This window comes from Lycorma delicatula, chromosome 4, assembly GCF_047948215.1.
Source record: "Lycorma delicatula isolate Av1 chromosome 4, ASM4794821v1, whole genome shotgun sequence".
Lineage (NCBI taxonomy): Eukaryota > Metazoa > Arthropoda > Insecta > Hemiptera > Fulgoridae > Lycorma > Lycorma delicatula.
Window position 1 is genome coordinate 147454539 of NC_134458.1, and position 25949 is coordinate 147480487.

The following is a 25949-nucleotide window of genomic DNA, read 5'->3' on the forward strand; positions in this document are numbered from 1 at the left end:
ACACTAGTTAATATATTATACACACATGCGCGTGCGTGTGTATAATATATTGACTAGTCGATGACTCATTTGTTATATGGTGGCAGCAATAACAAAATAAACTTACTTCAAAGCAATATTGTAGTAATAACAAACACAAATGTGAGTAATTGTAATAATGCACTATATATTTATATATATAATACACCAATTTCTTCTTTTTTTGTCTTTAGTAATTTAACTGGTTTGATACAGCTTTCCAAGTACTAAGATAGCTCTCAGGTACTCCAGTCGTCCAAGTTTCACTTCCATATAAAGCTACGCTCCAAACATATATTTTCAAAAATTTTTTCCTGATGCTTACATTAATTTTTGATGTAAACAAATTATATTTTTGACTGAAGGCTCGTTTCGCCTTTGCTATTCGTCATTTTATATCGTTCCTGCTTGTTATCTTTAGTAATTCTAATTCTCAAACAAACAAAATTCTTCTTCCTCCATAATCTTTTCTCTTTCTATTTTTACATTCAGTGGTCCATCTTCATTATTTCGAATATATTTCAATATTTTCATTTTGTTCTTGTTTATTTAATGCGGTAGTTCTTGTGTAGGACTTCATCCATGCTGCTCATTGTTTCTTCTAAATCTTTTTTACTCTCAGCTAGAGTTACTATATCATCAGAAAATTGTAGCATCTTTATATTTTTACTTTGTACTGTTACTCCGGATCTAAATTGTTCTTTAACATCATTAACAGGTTCTATATAAAGATTAAAAAGTAATGGGGAATAGACAACATCCTTGTCAAACTCCCTTTTTTATTACGGCATCTTTCTTATGTTCTTCAATTATTACTGTTGCTGTTTGGTTCCTGTAAATGTTAGCAATTGTTCTTCTATCTCTATATTTGAACCCTAATGTTTTTTTAAAATACTGAACATTTTATTCCAGTTTACGTTATCAAATGCTTTTTCTAGGTCTATAAATGCAAAGTATGTTGGTTTGTTTTTCTTTAATCTTCCTTCTACTATTAATCTGAGCGCTAAAATTGCTTCCCTTGTCCCTATACTTTTCCTGAAACCAAATTGGTCTTCTCCTAACTTCTTCCACTCTCCTCCCAATTCTTCTGTACAGTATTCTAGTTAAGAATTTTGATGCATGACTAGTTAAGCTAATTGTTCTGTATTCTTCACATTTATCTGCTCCTGCTTTCTCTGTTATCATAACTAACACTCTCTTTTTCGGAACTTCTCCTTTTTCGTAAATATTACACCAACTTCAACAAGCCAAAATTCACATATCTGCAAAATAAGTGTATGCAAAATCTAAAGACAGGTCCTCCATACAAGCTGCCTCTACTTGCCTCCTCTACACGACACCTATAACCAACAACCTGGAACACATGCTACTAGTTACCAGAAAATTAAGACCTCCAATTGATACAGACTTGTATTTATTATTTTTCTTTTTTTCAAATTGTTTATTCTACCATATTCATTTATTTTGTTATTAAATTAAATTTGTCGTTTAATTAATTATTTCATCTGTTATATATTTATTCTACTGTATTTATTTTTTTGAACTACAATATAAACTATTTTGTTTGGAATAATTTTATGTTTTAAGTTTATAAAATATGGTGCGAATTAATATTTTGATTAATTAAATTAATTTTACGTTTATTGTAGTACAAACTTAATATCTCTGTATTATTCATAATTTTTTTTATAATAAATTCATTAATGATTATAAATATATTACTTTTACTCACTTTATTTATTTATGAATTTTTTGTACAATGTAATATTTTTATTTTGTAGTTTTGTAGTCCTACAAAGCTTAAAAGAATATTAGTTACTGGTGCGTACGTGCTATTTAGAAATAATTTTCATAAATAACTACACTACATAAAAGAAAATCATAATATTTTTTATAGCAAAACCTTATTTTAATATACTAGAAAAAAAATCATATACTTTCAAGAAATAAATAAATTACTTCATATACATCTTGAACAAAATATTAGGTATAAATAATTTTATTTGTAATAACAAATTACCAGAACATATTTCGTTACTATAACAGCGACATCATAATTAGATACGGTGCAAGTCAATGCAAATTAATTGATGTGACTTTTGGAAAACACTACTACTTTGGCTGCTGGTGTGAGAAGTCGCTGAGTGATGTTAAAAGCAGTGTGAGGGAATGCCATAGTGTACTACGGACCCGCCTTCAGATATTACATGCACTCTAACAAATATGAATGCAGTATGTCTGCTGTTGTCTTAGCGTCTTTCTCTGTTTGGTTAGGAAAAAACTAATTTTACAATAACTTTCATTTTTTCTTGTGTTTTTGGGTGCACACCTGTGTATGCAAGTGTAAACACTGATCTTGATTTAACAATTCATGTGAATAATCCAAAAATTTATAATTTTAATATCAAACTATTATTAAACCATATGTAATACATCATTTATTCTTAATTATGTTAGTCTTCAAAATATTCTAAAATAATTCAAATAAATAGACCAACCAATATGTTACTTTCAGAAGCAATCTGCAGTTTATGTAGACATTGAATGTACCTGATCCTCTACTGCACATGATCAAGTCTCAATCTACACAAACATTTTCATTTTACCTTTTCCATTTTTTATAGAAATATTATGATTCTTCCTTTAAGACTATATTTATTATTCAATTTCTGTAGTTAAACTATTTATTAAAATGAAAAAAAAATATTTTGATACTCCAACAGAATATAGAGATAGCAGTGCCATCTCGTTACTATAAAATCATTGTCAACATTTTGGACCATAACTTGGTGAAGTTCAAGATAGGAGGAGTTCATTTTAACAAATGTAAACTGTAAATTTCAAGAAGTTTTGTCCAAGTTCTTTAGGTAAGAAATAGAATATACAAAAAAATAATGCTACAAAGGTTGTATTTCCCATGCCTTCCTCAAGAATCTAAACACTGCATTTACTGTTATTTGTATAAGTTCTTTACAAACTAATATAGAAAGGATCAAAATTTAGTTTGGTATATAAATGTATCTTTTTGTACGATGGTTACTGAGAAATAACTGCAGTCAAGTTTAGTGCTTCCTTTCATCTGCCAGAATAATAAAAAATCAAATTACTTAGAATCTATTATTATAAGTAATAACAATTTTGTTTTATGTATAAAACTAACTCCATAATAACAATAGTTATTCTTTTATTTTGTGAATGTTTTTCATATTTAATATGTTAAATCTTTGTAATTTGTAAAATAAAAAAAAAAACAATATATAACATGCATACCTTGTTGGGAAATGAACTGAATGTTGTCGGGGAGGACTCTGTGATGAGAAGATATAAGATAATGGGGTTACAGACGATCCATTACATGGTAAAAATATATTTAAATATTCCTCAACCAGACGTATATATAAAAATTCCCAGTACATCCATTGATTAGCATCTACTTGTAACTGAATGTTTGGACAAGATGGTGCACAAAATGGAACATAAATAATTCAAATGGATCTGAAGTCAACTGTTAAAGATAATACTGTAACAATAAAATCAGTTTTAAATAGTAATGATTGGTTCGCTACTAAAAAGAACATTTAAAATATGTGAAACACCGACCTTCAACATTATAGATTCATTAGAACCATTATTTTGATTTTACATCACTAGTGATTCTTCCCAAAATCACTAGATTTATCATTTGAGTTGTTCACTTCTTTATTTTAGTTGATGAAAGTTGAAAACATCAAAAGTAATTCCAATCAGGTGAATATGAGAATGTAAGTCACCAACTTTTATTTAAAACTGCAGTTCAGATACATGTTAGCCAATGTCAGCATATATCATAATGTACTTGTTTGGTACAATACTAGTGATATTTTGCTTGTATATTTTCCTCTAATAGTTTATATAGGAGGGAGAGCAAAAATAGTTATGCAATGCATATTGAAAAAATGTACATGGAAACAAATATATGAAAAAACTATTAAATTTTAAGAAATAAATAAATATTAAATAATTTCAAAAGTTACAGTAATTTTGTTATAATAAATTTTCAAAATGTCCTCCATTTGCAGATATACAGGCATCATCAACATAACATATTTATCATGTTAGCAGTCACCTTTTTAATGGTTGCAGGGCTGATATGGGTTAAATAATCCTACAGAAAAAATCCATGCAAGATAAATCTGGCCACAGACCACAGAAAATGACTTCCTACCGAAAGAATTCATGTAGCAGAAACATTGTGTAATTTGCTCTGTGGGCTGTTGCCACTATCTTCCTGTAACCAGCAACTGTGTTCATCTTCTTCTAGCACATCTATGAAGTCAGTTATAATCTGCTGATAATAATCAGTAGTTAATGTTTCTGAAAAAAAATATTATATCCATTATTTTCTTCTGAGAAACTCCAATATTTTCTTAATGTAATGAAGTTTTTTACAGAAACATGAGGGTACTTTGCACTCCAATATCAGTTAATCTGGCTGTTAGCCACTTAAATGTAACCATGCCCCACAACTAAATAAAATATTATCCAAGATCTGAATATTGCCACAAGCAAAATGCATAAACCACTTGCAATAATTAATCTTTTTCTGTGACTGGGTTCTCACAATTCCTGCACAGTATGAGTACAGTATGGATGTAATTTTAATTTCTTTGTAGCTTTACAGACACTTCTTGCAGACATTCTAATCAGCTGATGCTGTCTTCTTATTGACCTTTCAAGGTGATCACTCAAAAGGATACATAGACATAACTATAGATTCCAGCAGAATTGCTTTCGTTCAACTATACTACAAGTTTCTCTAAAATGAGTGACAATGTGTGAAACTGGCTTATTGGATATATCTGAAGCTACAGAAAAGTTTTCCTGAGACTTTAAAAACAATTGTGAGTTCTCTCAAAAATAAATGCACATTGATTTTTGAGGGCGAAAAACACTTTCGCATTATCATCGCCCAGAATAAAATGGTTTTATAAAAAAAAAGTAACTAAAACTGCTCTAAAAAATTAAACACAAAACTTACAACTAATATCACAGCTAAAATCTAAAATTTAATTAAAAATAAATAAAATTTATCAAAGTCCAAGAAAGGTGTAAAGGGCCCATTCTCGGATAACAGAAAGACTACGAACTAACTTAAAAACATAACTAACAAAAAACTAACATATTAAAAATGAAATAAAACTTAAAAATAATATCACAAAAAAATTACAACTAATATTACAGTCGGAATCTTAAAAATACGATAAATTTATTTAAAAGAAACATAAAAATTAAAAATAATAATAAAAACTATATAAAATTTATATAAACATACACACAATTTAACAAAGTCCGAGAGGGGTGCAAAGGCTCAATTCTCGAATAACACAATGAAAAGCTAACACAAAACCATAAAAATTAAAACAAAAACAAAGACATTAAAAACTCTTCCAATACAAAACATATACACAACAATATCAAATTTTTTGTATAAAACCAACAAGCTGCAAATATAGAAACATCCAGTCTAAAATTTCATAATCATTGCCCAAGATTTGACGGATATTTCTGAGTAATTTAAATTTACGACGCAAGGCCACATAACAAATGCAATCCATAATTATGTAGTGCACAGTCAAGCGACAGTTGCATCGTACGCATAGTGGTGTGTCCTGCTGACATGAGGTACTTGTGTGTGACTCTGGTATGTCCTAACCACAACTGACAGAGGACCATTTCCTCATGACAAATTTTTCTGCATGAGGAGTTCCATGGCAACACAGAACCTTTAATGTGCCGGAGTTTGTTATCAACTGTAGCCATCCAGTCACCTTGCTCCAAGACACTGTTTTATACAATTAATAAAGTTAGAAGTAGTAATACAAGTGGTGAAGGGAGGTTGATTACATGCATCTTTAGCAGCGGAATCTGCATGTTCATTATCTGGAATCCCACGTGGCTAGGGATTCACAGTAGTGTTGCGATGGTTCAACTCAGTGACTGGGTTGTAGATTTCAATGATGATAGGATGTCTAGAATAAAAGTTTCCTAAGGCTTGGAGAGCACTACACAAGTCACTGCAAATAAGCATATTTCGGTACTTAGGGTTAATGATATTCAGAGCCTTACTTATATGTACAGTTCAGCAGTAAACATACTCGTAATACTAGGTAGATCAAAGATATATGTTCTATCATTGACAATAAATATGCAACCAACAGTATCGTTTTGTTTTGACCCATCAGTGTATACTACTGTGTCTGGGTTTACCTTCGAGAGAATATAGTTAAACGTTTGCTGGAAGACAGTAGGTGGTGTTGATTCTTTATTGTATATCATAAGGTCAATGAACATGGATACGTTGGAAAAATAGATGTGCCAACATTTATAAGGTGCAGTAGATGTCCGGTACGAACACCTACAGGTGCAGTACAACATGGATAGTCCTCATACCTTACTAAACTTGGATTCCAAAGGACTGAGTCGAAAGCCAGATGATTTGACTGTCTTTGAGATGGGCAAAATAAGATGCTAAAGGTTGGTCCAGTCAATCCCAAAGTGATGGCTCACCACAATCAACAAGTAAGCTTACGACAGGGCTTGATCTAAAGGCACCTGTGGCAAGCCGAAGGAAAGCATGATGTACAGCATCCAGCATTTTAAGCACGGTATGGCATGCTGAAGTAGGTGACACAACCATGATCTAAATGGGAACGAACTAAGGAATAATAAAAACATATCATACATGACCGATCGGCTCCCCAATTGGTGTTGCTAAAAACTCGCAGCATATCTAAAGATTTGGAACATTTTGTTTTTAATTCTTTGATGTGTTTGACCCAAGCAAGGCGGCTATCAAAAAATAAACCTAAAAACCTGATATCGGGAGAGAAACTAATGGTAATTGTATTGATAGAGATAATAACTGCAGAATTGAAGGATCCAGCAGCCAAGAAAGGTTACACATTTTGTTTTATCAGGTGAAAAAGTGAAGCCGGTAATTCTGAACCAAGTTTTCAAGGCGAGATGTAGTATTCTGTAGTAGTATCTCTGCTGTGGCTGTTGAACAGGATGTAATATATATAGCAAAGTTATCAACAAATAATGAACAGGTAACTGCACACATTTAGTAATGCTGTTGATGGCTATAGAAAATAAGGTAGTACTTAAAACATTTCCTTAAGGCACTCCATTCTCCAAGGTGAGATGCTACCCGATAAGGAATCTAAAACACAAACATGGAACGTTTGGTCATTTAAGAAACCCCTGATAAATGCAAGCATACAGCCTTTGATTCCCTATTCTTTAAGGATGTTAAGAATAACGTGTCACCAGGTCATGTCATACAACTTTTTGATATCAAAGAAGATAGCTATGAGGTGCTGGTGGAGTAGGAAAGCATGTTGAATAGCTGCTTCCAATGTCACTAAATGATCAATGGAAGAACAACCTTGGTGGAAACCGCATTGTTCTAGACATAGAAGGCCATGTCTCTCTAAGTACCAACTGAGCCTGCAATTCACCATTCTCTTCATCATTTTGCATGAAACCCTTGTCAAAGAGATAGGGTAGTAGCTTGAGGGGCTTCCTTTGTCTTTACCAGATTTAAGTACTGGTACGACAATGACTTCTGACCAGACCAAAAAGAAAACTTGTGAGGAGAATAAACTACTATAAATACACAATAGGTATTGTAGCACCGAATTAGGAATGTGTGACAACATACTGAGACAAATGTTGTCAGGTCCAGAGGAGGTGTTACATGAGTTTTTATGTGTGTGACAATTCACTGACTGAAAATCTCCATTTTCAGTCAACCAACCTAATTACCTTGGTAATTAGGTTTAATTCACCAACCTAATCACCAAGTTTAAAAATAATACTTCCATCTGTAATTTGTACCTCTGAAATTCATTATTGTACGATGAGGTGAGGGATACCGGATGAAAACAATCTGCCAAAGTATTTGCCACTGTAGAAGGTGATGTAAGGAGTTCTCTTTCATGAATGAGTCCGAGAATGGATTGTTCTGGTGATTCACAGATTGTACGGATCTTTTTCCACACAGTAGACGTGGGAGTAGTGTGTGAGATGGTGTCCATGTATTCCTAGCGTCTAAAAATACCCGACAACATACTGATCTAGCCTTATGGTACAAATCTAGGTGTTAATTTGTAGGCCTACAATTAAATTTGTGCAGTGCTTGTTGTCGAATGCTAATAACGTTTTGGCAATCAGCATTCCACCAAGGAATGGAAAGACATCTTTGGTTTCCTGATGTTTGTGGGAAATATCTATTAGCATTCTCAAGTATCAGAGATGTAAAAGAGGTAAGTTCATCGAGGGCGTCTTCACCATCGTCTTACTGTGACGGAAAGACTTATGATAACCATTCCAATCTGTCTTTTCAACAATCCATCTCCATGGTCTTTTACTCATCTTGTGGTTGACACCAAAAGCTCTAGTAATTGGCCTGTGGTCACTGCCGTGAAGGTCATCACAAGCAGACTAAATAAGGCGAGGGTGTGAAATTGGTGAGCAAAAGGAGAGGTCAATGTTTGACAGTGTACTAGAAGATGAGGACATAAATGTGTACAACCCATCATTCAGTAGACAAAGGTCCAAGTCTTGTCTCACTCCGTTTATCATATTTCCTTGAGAGGAGCAGAAAGATGAGCTCCAGGAAATATGGTCGGCATTGAAGTCTCCTACTGTTAACGATGGCAATGGGATTTGTGTGAGGAGATTTGACATTTCTAGAGAATTGAACTCACAGTTCGGCGAGAGATACAAATTGCAGAAATGCAATTTAAAGGGGACTGAGATTTTTACAGCTACAGCACGAATGAGGGTAGCTAGTTGTAGTCTTGTAGCCGACACCTCGTTCCGCATGAAAATAGCAACACCACCACTCTTTTTACTATCTACAAGAAAGTCGTATCTCTTACATGTATAGCCTCTGAGTGTTACCGCATCTTGCTGTAATAGATGCGTTTCTTGGAAGCATATTATTAATGATTCATGTGCACGCATCAAAACTTTAACATCTTCAATGTGGGACCAAAAATCTCTAATGTTCCATTGAATAATGCTCATAAATAAAGATGCAGAAATACAGGTAAATATATGACAAAATTAGTTATAGGTGATCTAGTTTTTGTTTTTTGTATTTTTTATTTTAAATAACTTTGATGCCCTGGATTGGGTGGTTCCTCAACCATATCTTCCAGTATATGATATGATGGAGGAAGAGATTTGGAAAAAAGGGAAATCACATGTGACAGCCCAGAGGGGGTGGTTATGTGGGTTCCCTAACAGGGAGTTTATTAGAAGGCTTACCACCAGCAATGATTGCTCCAGCCTGTACAAGTAAAACTTTGGGGACAGGAGCTTTCAGAGGAATTGCACTGCTGGATTCACTAACTGTAACTAACGACTTTTTGTTTATCTTTGTCAGCTCTGAAATAGTGGCTGTATGTGAAACAACTTGATCAGATAACATCTGAACAAGTTTTTTTAGCTCATTGCAGGACCCATACTGTTAATTACCTAAATTTGTAGGAGCTTGTTTTGATGTAGCGGTGGCAAAAGATACATCTGATTTAACCAAGTTCCTTGAGTTAATTGTCTTTTTATATTCTCTGCGTGCCACTGGGAAAAATAGCTTCTGCTCGGTAGAGATTCTGAGAATTGTCTTTTCTTCCTTAAAACTTGGGCAAAGCAGGCTGTATGTGAACCACTGCAGTTCACACACTTTTCATCTTCTTGGCAGTATCATTGTGGCCTTTGAGCTCACCGAGCACAGATCTCTGTTTCTGAGCAAGATATTGTAGTGTGACCATACCATTGGCATTTAAAACATCGTTGTGGATTGGGAATGAAAGGTTGCACTCAAACTGAAAGATAGCCAATTTTTATTTTTTCCGGTGGGACTGGAAGGTTGAAAGTCAGTATATGAGAAGGTGTTGGTTCTTCCATTCCATTCTGTCTTTTCATTATACGCTTCACTTCAGCAACATCTTGGGCACAAAGCTCATCAGCTATTTCAGTGAAATCTATACATCCAAAAGGTCTAGGCAAAAAATTACTCCCTGACTCGTATTTACGTTATTGTGGCATTCTGAACTTATATTTATACTACCCATATTATGGAGACGTAAGATAGATCGACTCTGTTCGTCATTATATGTTTTGATCAGAATTGATCAGTCTCGTAACTTCTTAATGTTCTTCGAGGAGCCACTTGAACCCATTATAGCTTTATTAATTAGGAAATACAAGACCTTATGAAGGGAGCCGACTATTTCTAAGAAGTACAAATTTGATGTTCTTGCATTGCAGACGTCATTTGTCACCATTTAAATTAACACTGTGTTCTGGACTGTTATCCTCATCAGACAATGCCGAGTGAGGCCTTTTCGCTACACTATTTTTGGTAGTTTTTTCAAATGGACCACCAACCATCACAGGAATTTCTTGTGACTTGTAATTTTGGTCCCACGAGTATCAGCGATATAACGGAGCAGAGCTATAACTGGAGCTAGAGCTAAATACAACTAGGTTCGTCCAGGTGGCCAGAGGACATCGTTTGAGACTCACTATGTAGAGTGATTCACCCATTGGCATGATAGTCTCCACCTTGCATTACGGTTGCGTTTCGTAGGATGTTGCAACATCACTGAGTGTAAATGTAAGAAAAAACACATGTAGGATGTTGTTGTGTATGGGTATATGTTGTAATCTGTGTAGTGTTCTTGGTATAGTGCGCGCGCACGCGCGTGTGCGTGTAATGAGACTGCATAAAATGCATTATATTTTTTATAGTACATCTGCCACCGACATAAAATACAGAAAGATTACTTGGTTGCTAGCATTAATTAGTGCCACCCTAAAACCAAATATCCTACTTCAGTGAATTAATGAATTCAGGGTTGCATAAGTTTCGCTCACCCTTATGACCATTCAGTTATCCAGGGGAACTAGAGCACAGTGATAACAGGTAAAAATGGATAACCAGATTAAAATTTAAGGAAAAAAGCTTAAGATGGAAGATGAAATGGAGCTACATTTCAAATGACCAATTAATTTTATTTCCTCTTTCGTTTCTTTTTCTTCTTTCTTAAACTACAAAAAGAAGGAAGATTTTGAAGCTTTTTAATAGATATAAAAAACTGTAAACCTACGAAACATTTTACAAAAATTAATTGCTGTAGTATCTAGAGTACGACAGAATTCCTGAAATGATCATTTTTACTCCTAATAAATTCAATATTCTCTCCAAAAGGATGATGTATACTAAAAAAAGGCGCACTTACTAAGTAATAGCAATAAATGTAACTTTTAATATCAATGCCTTTTTTATTCAACAATTGATTTACCATGTATATCACTAACTATATAAAATTTTTAAAATCATATTTATAATTAAATTGTAATTAAAATAAAGGATACTGAGTGCCAGTCCTAGAGGTGTCCGATTTTTGTGGTCCACTTGCAATTTATCAGCATAAAACGATGGTACCATACCATCTCCAATCATTTGCTGTACCTTAATCTGTAAAAAGTTACAATTTCATACTTTTACTAATCCAATTGAGGGTTACCAAAGTTACCTTTTTATTACACATTACTTTATAAAACATTTTTGTAGTTACTTACAAACATATTCTTAAATAATTAAAACACTCTGTTTAGAACACATCAAGTAAAGTACAAAAATTAAACAATACTTATAGTCTTATATCTCTTCTTAAATTTTTATTTCAATTTTTACATTTGATAATCGACCATAAGACTGAAATGGTTTATTGTAACTACATAACAGTTATGTAGCATCTTCTACTTTTCTGTTCACATTTAATTTGAATGATTTCTTCAATGAAGAGTACTGATCTCTACCAGTTTCTGTAATTTTACTACCTGAATAAAAAAATTCTTCCACTTTTGGTAGCTTTCTTGATTTTTAATTCCTTATTATCCTCCTTTCTGTTATTTCATTACTTGTGTTTTAGTCTTATTTATTTTCAAATGAAATTTCTCTTCGAAAAATAAATACATGAAGTTCAGTATGTATTTCTTCTAACTCATCTTTAGTTTCAGCCTAAAGAACATTATCAACAATGAATCTTTATACATTTACTTTTTCTCTTTGAATAGCTATTCGACTTACAAATTTTCCTTTAACTGCTATATTAATTCTTCAGTATACATGTTTAAATGTGGCAAAAACAGACTAAACCCTAGCCTTGCCATTGTGAATCAGAGCCAGCCGTTCTTCTACTACTCTTAATAAATGCTACCCAATTCTTGTACTGATTTTTGAACCTGATTCTATTATAAATAACTTCTCTCCCTATATTTAAATCCAAATTTTCTTAAAAATTTTAAACATTCTATTTTATATTAAGAAGTACCTTTTCATGTATGCGTGTGTCCACACATGTATGTGGACACATGCTATAAAAGTGGTCTTCACATAATACACATTTTATGCCGAGTTCAATTCACCTGTAAACTACAATACACTAAGTATTTTCAGTGCATGGAATATTAAAATTGATAGGGCATTAAATAAAATAGAAACAAGTGTTATATTCTTTTTTAAGTCTGCCTTCTAAAATTAATCTGAAGGCCAAAAGGAACTTTTTTTACCTATTCTCTTTCAGAAACCAGACCAGTCTTCATTTAAATAAAATAAAATACCACATATTTTATTTATTTACCTGTAAAATATTAAATGGTACATGACAAATAAAAGGAAGAAAGCTGCATTTTCCAAAAATGTTATGGTTATTTTTCTATTACTTGATATTTAAAATAGATAATGTTAAAAACAGGTGATAATAAACAGTAATTACAGAAAAAAATCTTTTAAAAGTTAATCTTCAAAGTACTAATCCTAGATTAGAATTATTATTACTATTTTACTGTTAGATTTTTTGATTCTACAACCACATGACAAAATTTATATCCAGAAATAAAGTAAAAGATTACTAATGTTAATAATACCACACATTAGATTTGATTAATTTATGTAACCAGAAATAATGAACAAATAATTTATGTAGTGAAATTGTGATCTTTTGTAAAATACTATCCATTATATAGTATGATGTAGGTGACATGTAATTAATATTTCTGTAGACATTCATACGTAAACAACAAATGTGTATTAATCATCAAAGTTTACAAAGGGCAGTGTTGGTATGAGGGATGGAGATAGATTGTGACTGGCTTCTTGCAACATATAACATCCTGTTGCAGTGCACTATCCTTTTCACTGCACTTTTAGCTGCCAACACTACTTCAAACACCTCAGGCAGAACTACTGTACACTGATGTGTTTGCGCTTCCTAAAATTTACAAATAATAATTAACTAGACAAAAATAAATGAAAAAAGAAAAGTAAATAAATAAACAAATACATACAGGTAAATAAGATAATGGAAAATCATATTTCAGATGGCAATCAGACAATAATTTATAGCGTAGTTTAATACAGGCCCATTAGGATGCAAAAACTTTGTGAGAATTTCAAATTCATATGGATTCGAGTTAAATTTAACGGATCGTAACTTCCAACCAACTTGATTAGAAATTCCAAACAGATCATCAATTAATAATGGAAAAAAATTTTCTAATTCTTTATTGGTACATTCTTTAACTAAACGTGCAATTGTTTCACATCTGTTTGGTAGCGGTAGACTCAAAATAGAGTTCATGTTTCTGTAAAAAACATATATAAAAATATTAACCAAATGAAATTTCATTGATTAAAATATAAAAATAATTACCACCCAAATAAAACAAATCAACTGAATCAATGTATAACAAAATCTCCTATTTCCAATGCATTTAGGAGGGGTTATCTCTAAAATAAAGACTGTTTCATTGCAAAAAAATTTATTCTGAAAACTATAAATATTTTTTATTTCTCTCAAATTACATACCTTATACTACTTTTTTATATAATCGTCACATGAATTAAAACACTTATCGTAGTGATACACAAGCTTCAACATACCCTCATCATATTCTTCTGCCACCAGTCCATTTAAATACTGATTAACAGCATTTTTAAATTCATCATCACTCGCGAATTGCTTACCGCTCAAAAATTCTTTCAATTTCCCAAACAAATGATAATCAGAAGGAGCTAAGTCTGGACTATACGGTGGGTACTCATAAATTTCCCACCCAAATGTTCTCTGTAAATCACGTGTCGGACCCGCAACATGTGGACGTGCATTATCGTGCAGCAGGACAACGCCGTCGGTCAGGCGCCCACGTCGCTGATTTTGAATGGCGCGCCGTAACTTACGTAGAGATTCGCAGTAGATTTCTGCATTTATAGTCGTTCTACATGGCAAGAATCAGCAGTATACCAAACCTATCCCAGACCATCAGTTTGCGTCCAAGTGACTGTGGCTTGACCTTTGTTGGTCTGGTTAGTGATTAAGGATGAAGCCATTCACTTGACTGCCGTTTTCTCTCTGGAGTGTAATACGAAATCCATGTTTCATCGCTGGTAAAAATTGAATTAAGGAACTTATCATCTTTTTCTCTGTAGCGCATTAAAAATTCCCAAGTGGATCTCATTCGGTTTTTTTGTGACGTTCCGTTAAGACGTGCGTCACCCTACGTGCACAAACCTTTCTGAAGCCTAAATGGTCATGAACAATGCGACCAATAACAGCTCTTGAAACATCAGGAAAAAGAAGGGCCACGTCGGAAATCGTTGAGCGACGATCTTTTCTGATTTCATCATCGACGCGTTTCAAGTCCTCGGTGATTATCGAGAGCCTCCCGGAAGATTCTCTATCATGCACATTAATTTTTTATTTCTAAACCTTTCACACCATTTTCGGACGCTTCTTTTTTGTCATATTATCACCGTACACAGCAACCAACTTCCTATGAATTTTAGCCAGCTTAACGTTTTGATGGTTTAAAAAACGTATGACCACGTATTTCACAATTCGCGGCAACATCGATTTTCCTATTCATTTTATAACGTAACAACTCACACGTAATCAAAGACAGTACAACGCGACAACTTACAGAAAATGCAGAGTGTGCATTACTAGCGTGGCCATGAATGACACAGGTTCGCCAAACTTAAAGAGACAAACTTCCCAGCGATCTTTACTTTAGAGATCTCCCTTGTAGTTATACAGTGATTTTTTAGTCCTGTACCCAATTTTAAATGTAATTTAAGAAAGGGAAATTTAGGTGGAATAAAATAATGTATTTGTTACTTACAAAAGAGATTTAATAAAAAGCTATTACATAATTGTTAAAGAATATGCTCAAAATCCCCACCCCTTGCGGTTACACACGCACGGATCTTTTCAACATATTAGCAGAAACCTTTTTAAGAGTTCAATTGGAAATATTTCTGATTAAGTCTGTAATATTGACTTAAAGTTCATCAACAGTGTGAGGATTGTTTTTGAAGGCTAATATAGCCTCACAAAAAGTAGTCAGGAGATGTGAAATCTGGGGACCTTGGAGGCCATAAGCCCTTGCTAATTATTCGATCATCAAAAAACTCTCGCAGAAAATGCATGGTTTCTCGAGACGTGTGGCATGTAGCGGCGTCTTGCTAAAACCAGCAATACCGTTCTTGAGGTAACAGGAGGGATACAAATTGGCGCACAATATTCCTGTATACTTCACCATTTACTGTCTGTTCGAAGAATACGGGTCCGACTCTACGATGACGAGATATCGCACACCTCACACCAATTTTTTCAGGATGGAAAGATTTGTCTTGTAAAGCGTTAGGATTTTCAACCGCCCAAATTCGACTGTTCACATAACCATCGAGATGGATCCAAGCTTCATCACCAAAGAACACTGTGTTTAAAAATTCGATTCCGTTATCGTTTACGAGAAACCTAAACCAACGGCAATATTGCAATCGCTTGTTTAAATCTGGAGGCTGAAGCTCTTGGACTAATCGTACACGATACGGATACAATTTCAATTTTTTAGCAGCTTTCTGAACACTCGAATATGACAAACTAACTCGCGTGGAAAGTTTTCGTAAACTTTTCCGTGGAGAATTGAGCAATCTTGTTTTCACAAGTTCTCTAAAACGTCATCTGTCAAGCGAGTTGGTCGATCACTACGTTTTCTGTCGCAAACACTACCTGTCTCTCGAAATCGGTTTGCTAGCCTAGAAATTGACATTTTTTCTGGCGGAGGAACACCAACAAATTTAATTTGAAATGATTCTTTTACACTCGCGTACGATTTCGTAGCAAAATATTGTTCAAGAATGAAAACTCGTTCTATGGTAAAAGACATTCTGTTCGTAACAGGACCGGAAAAGGCACAAAACTTTACATATCTCAAGGAGAATCAACTCACACTGCCGTATCTATACCGGTTGAGTAGCGGTACCAACTTCGTCCCTCGCGAATTGCTTACCGCTCAAAAATTCTTTCAATTTCCCAAACAAATGATATTCAGAAGGAGCTAAGTCTGGACTATATGGTGGGTACTCATAAATTTCCCACCCAAATGTTCTCTGTAAATCACGTGTCGGACCCGCAACATGTGGACGTGCATTATCGTGCAGCAGGGCAACGCCGTCGGTCAGGCGCCCACGTCGCTGATTGTGAATGGCGCGCCGTAACTTACGTAGAGATTTGCAGTAGATTTCTGCATTTATAGTCGTTCCACATGGCATGAAATCAATCAGCAGTATACCAAACCTATCCCAGACCATCAGTTTGCGTCCAGGTGACTGTGGCATGACCCTTTCTTAGAAAAAAATTACGAGACATTAACAATTGGGTAACAGGACTAAAAATCACCCTGTAGTAAATAAAAGTTAGATGAATTACATCTACAGTTACATTATAAATAAAATAATACTGTCATATTTTAGGATCATTTAAGGACATTTGTCTCTTAAAACTCTTCCGCCTTTCATAAACCATAACATTATGATTCAACATACAGATGATTAAGGATGGAGATACAGAAATGTATTCATGAAAGTAAAAGACAGATGAACAGCTACCAAAGGATTATACAATTGTGATAATACTTATACTGAAGAACTGTAATCCAAATATAGGTAAGCAATGACCTGTTCAATTTCACACCAAGCAGTCTGGATATGTTATTCATTAAACCAAACAACTAAAATCTAATTATCTTATAGTAAAATATAATTCCAGTATACAGGAATCCTTTGATTTACGCGATTAATTCATTCCAGAAAATTGTTGCGTAAATCAAAACTGTTTTCTCAAAAAAGGTGTAAAGTACAGTATAGTATCTGGACGTGTACATATTTAGTAGGCTATATTCGTAATTCTTTTCGCAGGCAAAAGACGCAGAAGTTTTAGACGATTTGACTAAACATGCTTTATTTAATAGAATATAAATCGAATTCAATACAATAAATATGATTACATACAGTACAGTATTGTAGAAACAAAGTAAAAAATATAAGAATAATAAACTACAAAAGAAAAATCATATTACAGTACAGTATTATTAAAAAAATAGTTACCTTACAATAAACGTACATAGGCCTAAATACAATAAGGAATATTAAAAAAAAAACTTGTGATTTAGTTCAGCTTTGGTTTCTTAAAATAACTGTGTTCAGTTTACTCTGCTTTATTGATAGTTGCAACTGATCTAGCACCATCTTGTAGCATATCGTATTACCTAAGTCCATTTACAACTTTCGTAATTCGTTCTCGATCAGGATCATTTTCAGTTACATAATTACAAATTTTTTCGATGAATCATAATTCCTCCTGTAATCCTTTTACTGTTAATTGTGGCTGTGAAATGGAGGATGAGGTTGAAGGTTCACCATTGTCGATTTTTGATGGCCCTGCTACCCGAATTGTCATCTAGTAGCTCATTTGGCAACTCGGCTAGTGCTAACAAGTCTTCATTTCCTAAAAGTTGTTTATCTTCTTCCACTAGTTCATTTATATCTTCAGCATTAACTTCCACCCCTATACTGCTGGCAAGTTGCACATCTTCATTTTTAATAGTACCTGTAATTTCTTGTCCATCGAATGCAGTTTGATCTTGATACAGCTTGTAACATACTCCACACATAATACTCTCTTCGATTTCTTTCAAAGCTTCGTCAACATTCCGTACAGAAAGAAGGATGTTATATATTTTTCCAGAACGTTCGAAAATTACAGATCTCATTGCTTGAACTGTTAGTCGCAGAAACCACCTCAGAAATGTTTTTTTTTTTTTTTTTTAAGATAGTAAGCCTTGAATGTGGCTATCAGTTCTTGACTAAATGGCTTGTGATGTATTTGCAGGCATATAAACTACTTTTACATGTGAATTAATTGCTTCCAATTCCTCGGAGCTTGGATATTCAGGAGCGTAATCGAGCAATAGAACGACTTTGTGTGCGATATTTTTTCCTGTACAAAAATCTTTGAGTTGCAGACTAAAACAATTCTTAAATAGGTCAACAAAAAAAAAAATGCGCCTCGTTACCCATGCTTTTTGGTTGGATGTCCAATACACGGGTACAGATTGTTTGTTAATTCCTTTAAAATCATGGGGATTTTCTAAGTGATATACAAGCAACGGTTTTAGTTTAGAGTTACCCTTCGCTTTTCCTCCAAGTAAAAGTGTGAATCGATCTTTAGATAATTTAAAATCGGGCATATGGCGTTCTTATTTTGCGATAAAAGTACGTTTAGACATCTTTTTCCAAAAAATTGCCGTTTCGCCAACATTAAATAGTAGCTGTGACGTCTATCCTCCTTCTTTCATGATAATTTGTAAATCTTTTTCAGTTTTTCGACTTCTTCATTTGCACTGGCTGCTCCACCTTGGTTCAAAATTTTATGCAGGTTTGAAAGTTTTTTTTTATTTTCAAACCATCCTGTGCTTGCATTGAATGGGTTGATATCTTCAGCATTGTATTTAAGTCTTAATAGTTCATGCAAACTTAACGCTCTTTCACGAATCATGGGAATACGACGTTGAGTACAATCTTCTATGAAAATATTCAATAGTTTTTCAAGTTCAACTATTTTTTAAAGGAGATCATAAATAAGACATTCGTGAAGTCTGAAGAGGACTAGCATTTTTTCCAGAAATCATAATTGTATCCTTATTTTAATTATCCTTATTATTATTGAACGAATTGTTGATTCGACAAGGCCAACATAATTTGCGATATCAATGTTACGTAAAACATCATGATGTTTTTTATCATCTCCAACTTTGCCTCAAGAGTGTTAGTTTTCCTTTTCTTTCCCATAGTATAAGGTCAGACATAGTTAAAAACACGAAAAATAAAAAGATAATACGTAAATAATTCACAATAAAATTCTAAAATATCTCGCAAAATAAATTACAATATTGCATGTAGTGTAGCCTTTGCATTACGCCCTGAACACAGATCGATCAGAATACTTATATACTACACGGTAATATAACTAAGATAGAATAACACAACTCAACATATTCTCTGAACAGCTAATTGACTGTGATCATTAAAATGTCTATAAACCAAACACTTAAGCGTTACCAACCTAATATACTTCCGTATGCTATTATTGAAAGGGAAAACCTGTTTCATTGTTTATCGCATTACACGTCCGTGTAGTGCATGTATAAGTCATATATGTCATATTGCACGTATAAGTCCGTGTAAATTGTTTACCGAAAATCCTTTTTAAGAATCCTTTCACGAATATTATTTTACACCTTATGTACAGTAATTCTGACTGCGTTAATTAAAAACCAGATCCGCGTTAAGTCAAGGGGCAGTGTTATAAAATCAACCGTGCAAATTCAAAATCGCATTAAACCAAAGGATTACTGTATAGAAGGCTAAAAAATAATGCTTCAAAACACTTTTCTTTTTTTACCAACATACTTCATGTTCTCGATTTTCTCTAGAAGAGGATTTGAGGAGAAACACAGAGAAGTGTAATGTTAAGAATTTTCCCAGTAAAAAGGTTCAGCTTAGTGGTCTTGATTGCGCTCCCGGTAATTTGATATCCAACAAAAATAAAAATATTAAATTTGACCGTTTGGAATTAAATACTGATTTGGTTACTGCACACACACTAAAAACAAAAAGAGGGCTTGTTCTGTTAGCAGTTCAAACCTTCAATCACTACTGCTGATATAAAAAATTAGTGTAAAGATCTTAATTTAGCTTTTTTTAAATATACTGAATTAAAACCTAAATTTCCTACTTACAATTTATTCCATGTTATGTCAATGATTCGAAATTTATGAAGATTAATAACCCGGATCTATGGGCTGAGGGTATTCTTACTGCCCCTATCTTTGATACATTTAATAATGTTTTAAATGATAGTTTGCCGGCCAGAGAAGGATGGCTTTCTTATCGAATCATAAGACTAGTTTAATGCTATTATATCAAAATGTTTGAGGCTTCAGAACTATATCGGACAAGCTTTTTGTATCTCTAGCGAGATATGACTTCAATGTTCAATGTCCTTACGACATGGTTCAATGATATTCATTGTGATGCAGATTTCTTCCCTGAATCATATAAGATCTACCGTTTGGATAGAGATTATGCAGTTTCAGACTGTAAGCGGGTAGTGGATCCCATTTAGTCACTGTGTATGTTCGGCGGACTGACCTAGAACTTTCACTTGAGATTGTTTCCAAGTACAACTTTCTTAAGTTTCCAACATCTGGAATGAAGAGCCTTCTAATTGGTGTCCATTATTTTTCTCCAGCTGTTCAACCTGCTGTGATGCAACAGTATTTTGCATCTACTACACTAGTATTCCACAACATCTATTTATATGCAAAACGAAGGGCTGGATTAACATTTAACCTCGTCGATACCTTAATCTCTCTTTTGTTGATCTTGAATCTCAGATGGCTCGACATGATAGCTAACAACTGAATCACAATTTTACCATTTGTTGAAAAGCTCCATCTAAAAGTGTAGTTCACCCTGATAAGTTTCATCCTCCATTTTCTGCTTTTATTAAGAAATCTGAATTTCTTTACTACTGTGAACAATGTCCAACATAATTTTAGCAGGAGTGACTTTCTAGGCCTGTATTCTGATGTGGCAGAAACTGATTTGTCTGGAGTTTTCCTGAGTTGTTCTCTTGATGAAGCTGTCAATAAATTTATCAGGTCATTTTTGATGCTATAGATGGATATGTATCCTTTTGTTTGCTGTCATCCATCCAGATTTTCTCCTTGGTTTTCTGCTGATTTCTGTTAATTTTACTGATTAATAGGAAAAACAAGGCTCATTGATGGTATAAACACTCTGGTCTTTTGTCTGATTACAATGCTTTGTGAGCTTTGTAAAAGGTAAAAATTGCTCTCTGACAAGATAAACTATATCAGGCTCATTATTGTGAGATTAATTTTAATGATAAACTTACTTGGTTTTGGAGAATATATTATCCACATATTATCAAAGGAGTTACTCTGTTGATCGCTCCTGCCCTTAACTCCATTTGCAATTGGAGTTTGCAATCCAGTATTTTTTCTTCCCTTAGGAAGAAGGCAACTGTCATACCTATTCCTAAACCTGGTCCATGTATAATAAATAATTTTTGTCCTATCTCCATATTAAGCTCTTTTTTCCAAAATCATAGAAAAAATAGTCTGTTTCCATTTTTACTGTCATATCCAACCACTTACACCAATCATCTACACGAATTTATGGAGAACTGCTTGACAACATTTAACCTCAACCCCTTTCTTGACTTCATGGGGTGACTTCATTTTTAGAGGGGCAAGGTCAGGTAGATGCTACCTACTTTGATTTCCAAAAGGTGTTCAACAAGATGCCCTAATATACTTCTTTGTAAACTGAGACATTATGGTTTAAGCGAAAGCCTGATTTTTTGGATTGCCTCAAACCTTTAAGGAAGATTTTCTATTCACTATGCAGGTGTGACGTCTTCTCATGAGTTCGTTGCTTCTTTTGAAGTTCCTCAGGACTCTCTAATTTGGGTCGCTTTTTTTAATTTTTATGAATGATGTGTCGGTGATTATCTAAGATGTCATTGAAATTTATGCAAATGATCTAAGATTTATCATTCAGTCTCTTCTGAGCACAACCATCTTCTGATACAGAATAATATTAATGCTGTTTACAACTGAGCATAGGTTAACAAAATGCCTTCAACTTTGAATAACATCCTTCAAGTTCAATTCTCCAGAAAAACCAATCTTTCTCATCAAGTTTACTCCATTGGTGGTGAGCCTATAGAATTGAACAGAGTAAATGATCTCGGAGTCTTATTATACACCAAGCTTTATTTAAAAGGTCATATGGATGAAATTGTTAGTAAGGTGAAGCGCAACCTTGGGCTGATTAAATGGCTTGCAAGACCATTTCAAAATCCAAACTCTTGTCTGACATTTAACAAATTTTAACTCGGAGTCAACTGGAATATTCCACTACCACCTGGAACAGACAACATACACTGCAGAAATGATACAGTGTTCTGGATAATTTCTTACATTAAGCATCTCTGATACGTGTCAGCGGTTGGATTTGCCATCCTTGTACAGTAAAAGAAATTTTTTCACTTTGTTCTTTTTTATAAAAATATTCATGGCCTTAATACTATTCCTGGCAGTGTCTCAATCAGAACTCCAATAACTAATGTTAGAAATTTCTTTCCATTTAGTCTGCAGCTAAAAATTATATTTCGGCCTTCCACAGCATGGTCACTTCAGAATATCTGAAAAATGAGATTGACTTCTTCCAGTTTTTCAAACAATAAATGCAGGATTTGAAGATGATTCTATACGTTTAACCTGGAAATGATTTTAGATTGACTAAAGTCATTATTATTGTTGCTGTTGTTAGCAACTGTTATCTAATCAGTTAGAAATTTAACTGTTTTTTATTTTAATGATCAACTTGATCATCCTCCCTACAGCCCAGACCTATGGCCCTAGCATTATATGCTTTTGTTTGCCACTGTTTTATAATTATTAATACAGCACATATGGCTTCTGCTGTTTTGCTGTATTAAATAAATAAAAATTATTATTATTAATATGCAAGGTATATGAATTTCTTTGTTAAGAACTGTTTTACTAAAAACTAGTAGAGAAGCAAATATAGAATAATAATTTTTAATGTTTCAAAAATGAGATAAATACATACAACAACAGAAAAATACCCCTTATACTCTCAATGGAGGAACTAGTTTAATGGTTAATAGTTAAGTTGATAATTTCAATATGCCACAAAATTATGAGAATGAGTTAGGGGTTTTCTATAAAGAAACCTATACTACTACCAGGAAAACAAACAATCTGTTTTATTATACGAGGGTAAATCAAATATAAACGGGATTTTATTTTTTAATTTTTTAAAAATTTATTTCTTGAAAAATAAAAGGCAAATATAATTTATTTTTCTACATGGTTTCCTGCTTTAGAAATACATTTTTCCCAACGAGAAGGAAGGTCTTTTATCGCAGCATCGTAGAATGAAGCTGGCTGCGTCAAGAGCCAATTGCCCACGAATCCCTCCATGACCTTGTCATCTTCAAATCATTGCCCTCCTACAGCTTCTTTAAGCGGCCCACAAATGAAAATCGCAGGACGATAGGTCTGGGCTGTAGGGAGGATAATCAAGTTGAGTCCAGTGCATTTCTTCTACTTTTGAAACCGTTAGAGAGCTGCAGTATGGGGCCTGGCACTGTCGTGGTGAAGATGGCCTCTCAAATCAGTTGGTCTCATCTTTTGCGGCGATATGCAGCCCTCACTTCGTAGTACTAAGCTGCACTGATTGTGCGTCGCTCATGCAAAATATCTATGAGCAAGATACCTCGCCGGTCAAAAAAAAGGTTGAAAGAAACTTGCTGGCTGACAGTCGAGACTTGGCTTTCACAAGGGATGTCGCCCCTTTCCTTTTCGCCGCCACTCCATACTAGCTTATTTCGACTAGGGAATGTAGTGGTAGACCTACGTTTCGTCGCAGGTGATGATCCCAAAAAATGCATCACCTTCTTTCACAATTTCTGATACTCTCACCAGTCGATCGTCTTGAAGAATGTCTCGAACCACGTGAATGTTTTCATCTATAATGCTGCTCCAAGGGCGGCGATCATGTTCTTGATTTTCCACTCGTTCTCTTCCTTCCTTGAACTCTTTATGCCGGGCAAACACACGACAATGTTTGGTCCTCGAACTGAACAGTCAATCTCCGAAAAATGTTCATCGCTTGAACTCCTTGACGAGCAAGAAATTTTATAATTATGCATTGCGCAGTGGAGGGGTGCACCTGTTGCACTGGTTGGGAGTGTGGAATGGTCGGCTCTCCCCACTCCTAATACCCCACCCAGGCATACTAGAAGCGCGGGCCCATTCCTACCAACCGTAGATGCTCGGGAACAAAAAATTGCATTTATATTTGAACTGATCAGCTGATAAACACAGAAACATTGACTAGTAACGTGCTGCTCCCGTGCTTGTTAACGCTACACTTCTGTGAAAGTTAGGTGAGGATGGGTTCTAATAGAAGGGAATAATACTCCTTTTTGGGGGATTATCTGCTTGTTTCACAAGTCCCTCAAAGATTACATTATTTCTTTCCTGTCATCTACTTTTTTCCCTTTTCTTTGATTTCTTATTAATTTTAATAAAATTCTTTCTTATTACTGGATGTTTGGTTTTACCAAATACCAACTGACATTGATTTTTGAATATCTTACCAAACCCAACTGCAGTGCATTAGCTTCAGTTTTAGCACGTCAGGCCTTAATATATACATAAAATATACCGTTACTCTAACCTCAAGCTGGTCTACATTACCTAAAATTTCCAAGCTACTATATGCAGCAATATAATTAATTAATTATTTTAGGTTAGAAGAAAAAACCATAAAATGGTTAATGAAAATTTATTATAATCATTGCACATATTTGAATAAATTATAAATAGTTTCCATAAACAAACATTCAGCAAAGTAAGTTTTGTTATAAAAAGAAAAAGATATTCCAAATAACATGTAATAAAAACATATAAATAGCAAGTTTATGCCTTGAGTTTTACCTTTCTACTTATATATATATATATATATATATATATATATATATATATATTACATTTACTTGATTATTCCGAAAATTGTTTTTAAGTAGTATCTACTATTACGTTATCATTGATCATAATTGTCAATAATTTACATTGGTGTACATATATGGTATACATTGATCATGTATATTTTTACCTCATGTGTTTCTAACTGAAAAGATTAATATGAGATTTTATCACATCTGATGTGATATGTTATAATTAATTGTGTATATTGTGCCCATCAGATGCCAAAACTCAGATCAAATGAATCAAGGTTTTACCATGGTTTCCCTTGATCCATGCAGGCAAATGTAGGGATAGTTCCTTTTTTTATACATGTAGTATCATAACTACCCCATTCCTGAGGTGGAGGAACCCCATTTACGGGCGCCTAAGCAGTATCGGGCTCACTAACAGGTTCTGCCAGTTATAACCAAGGGTGTATGTATACCTGTGCACAACTGACTAAACCTCCACCCCTGGCTTCCCACCTTCCTGGTAGTGCTTATAAAAGCATTTCATCAGAAGAAGAGGAAATCGCCTGCACACACAATCATAACAAACCAACAGGATGTCACACACCACACAAACAACACATACAGCACGTCAAATACAAACACCGAAAACATCACACAAGAATCATGCAGAAAACAGGACAAAGCTTCTAACATCCACAACACCCACATCTCTACTAAACCTCTTCGTATTAGCCTCTTCATGGCATGCTGCTGCTCCAGTACGGTGTCCCTCTAAGCCAAACCTGACACATTTTGCAGTACTCTTGCACTCCGCAGCGCAGTGCCCCTCACCACCGCAGTAGAAGCACGCAGCCAACCTACCAGCAACTTTGCAGTTTCTGGCTGTATGGTCAAACTCCAACCATCGAT

General features: G+C 34.1%; 1 pseudogene; it reads right to left on the reverse strand.

Annotated features, from left to right (window-relative positions):
• The window catches only part of LOC142323938 (sphingomyelin phosphodiesterase 4-like), a 54513-nt pseudogene extending 34451 nt beyond the window's left edge, over window positions 1-20062 (reverse strand).
• Between the last annotated feature and the right edge of the window lie 5887 nt (window positions 20063-25949).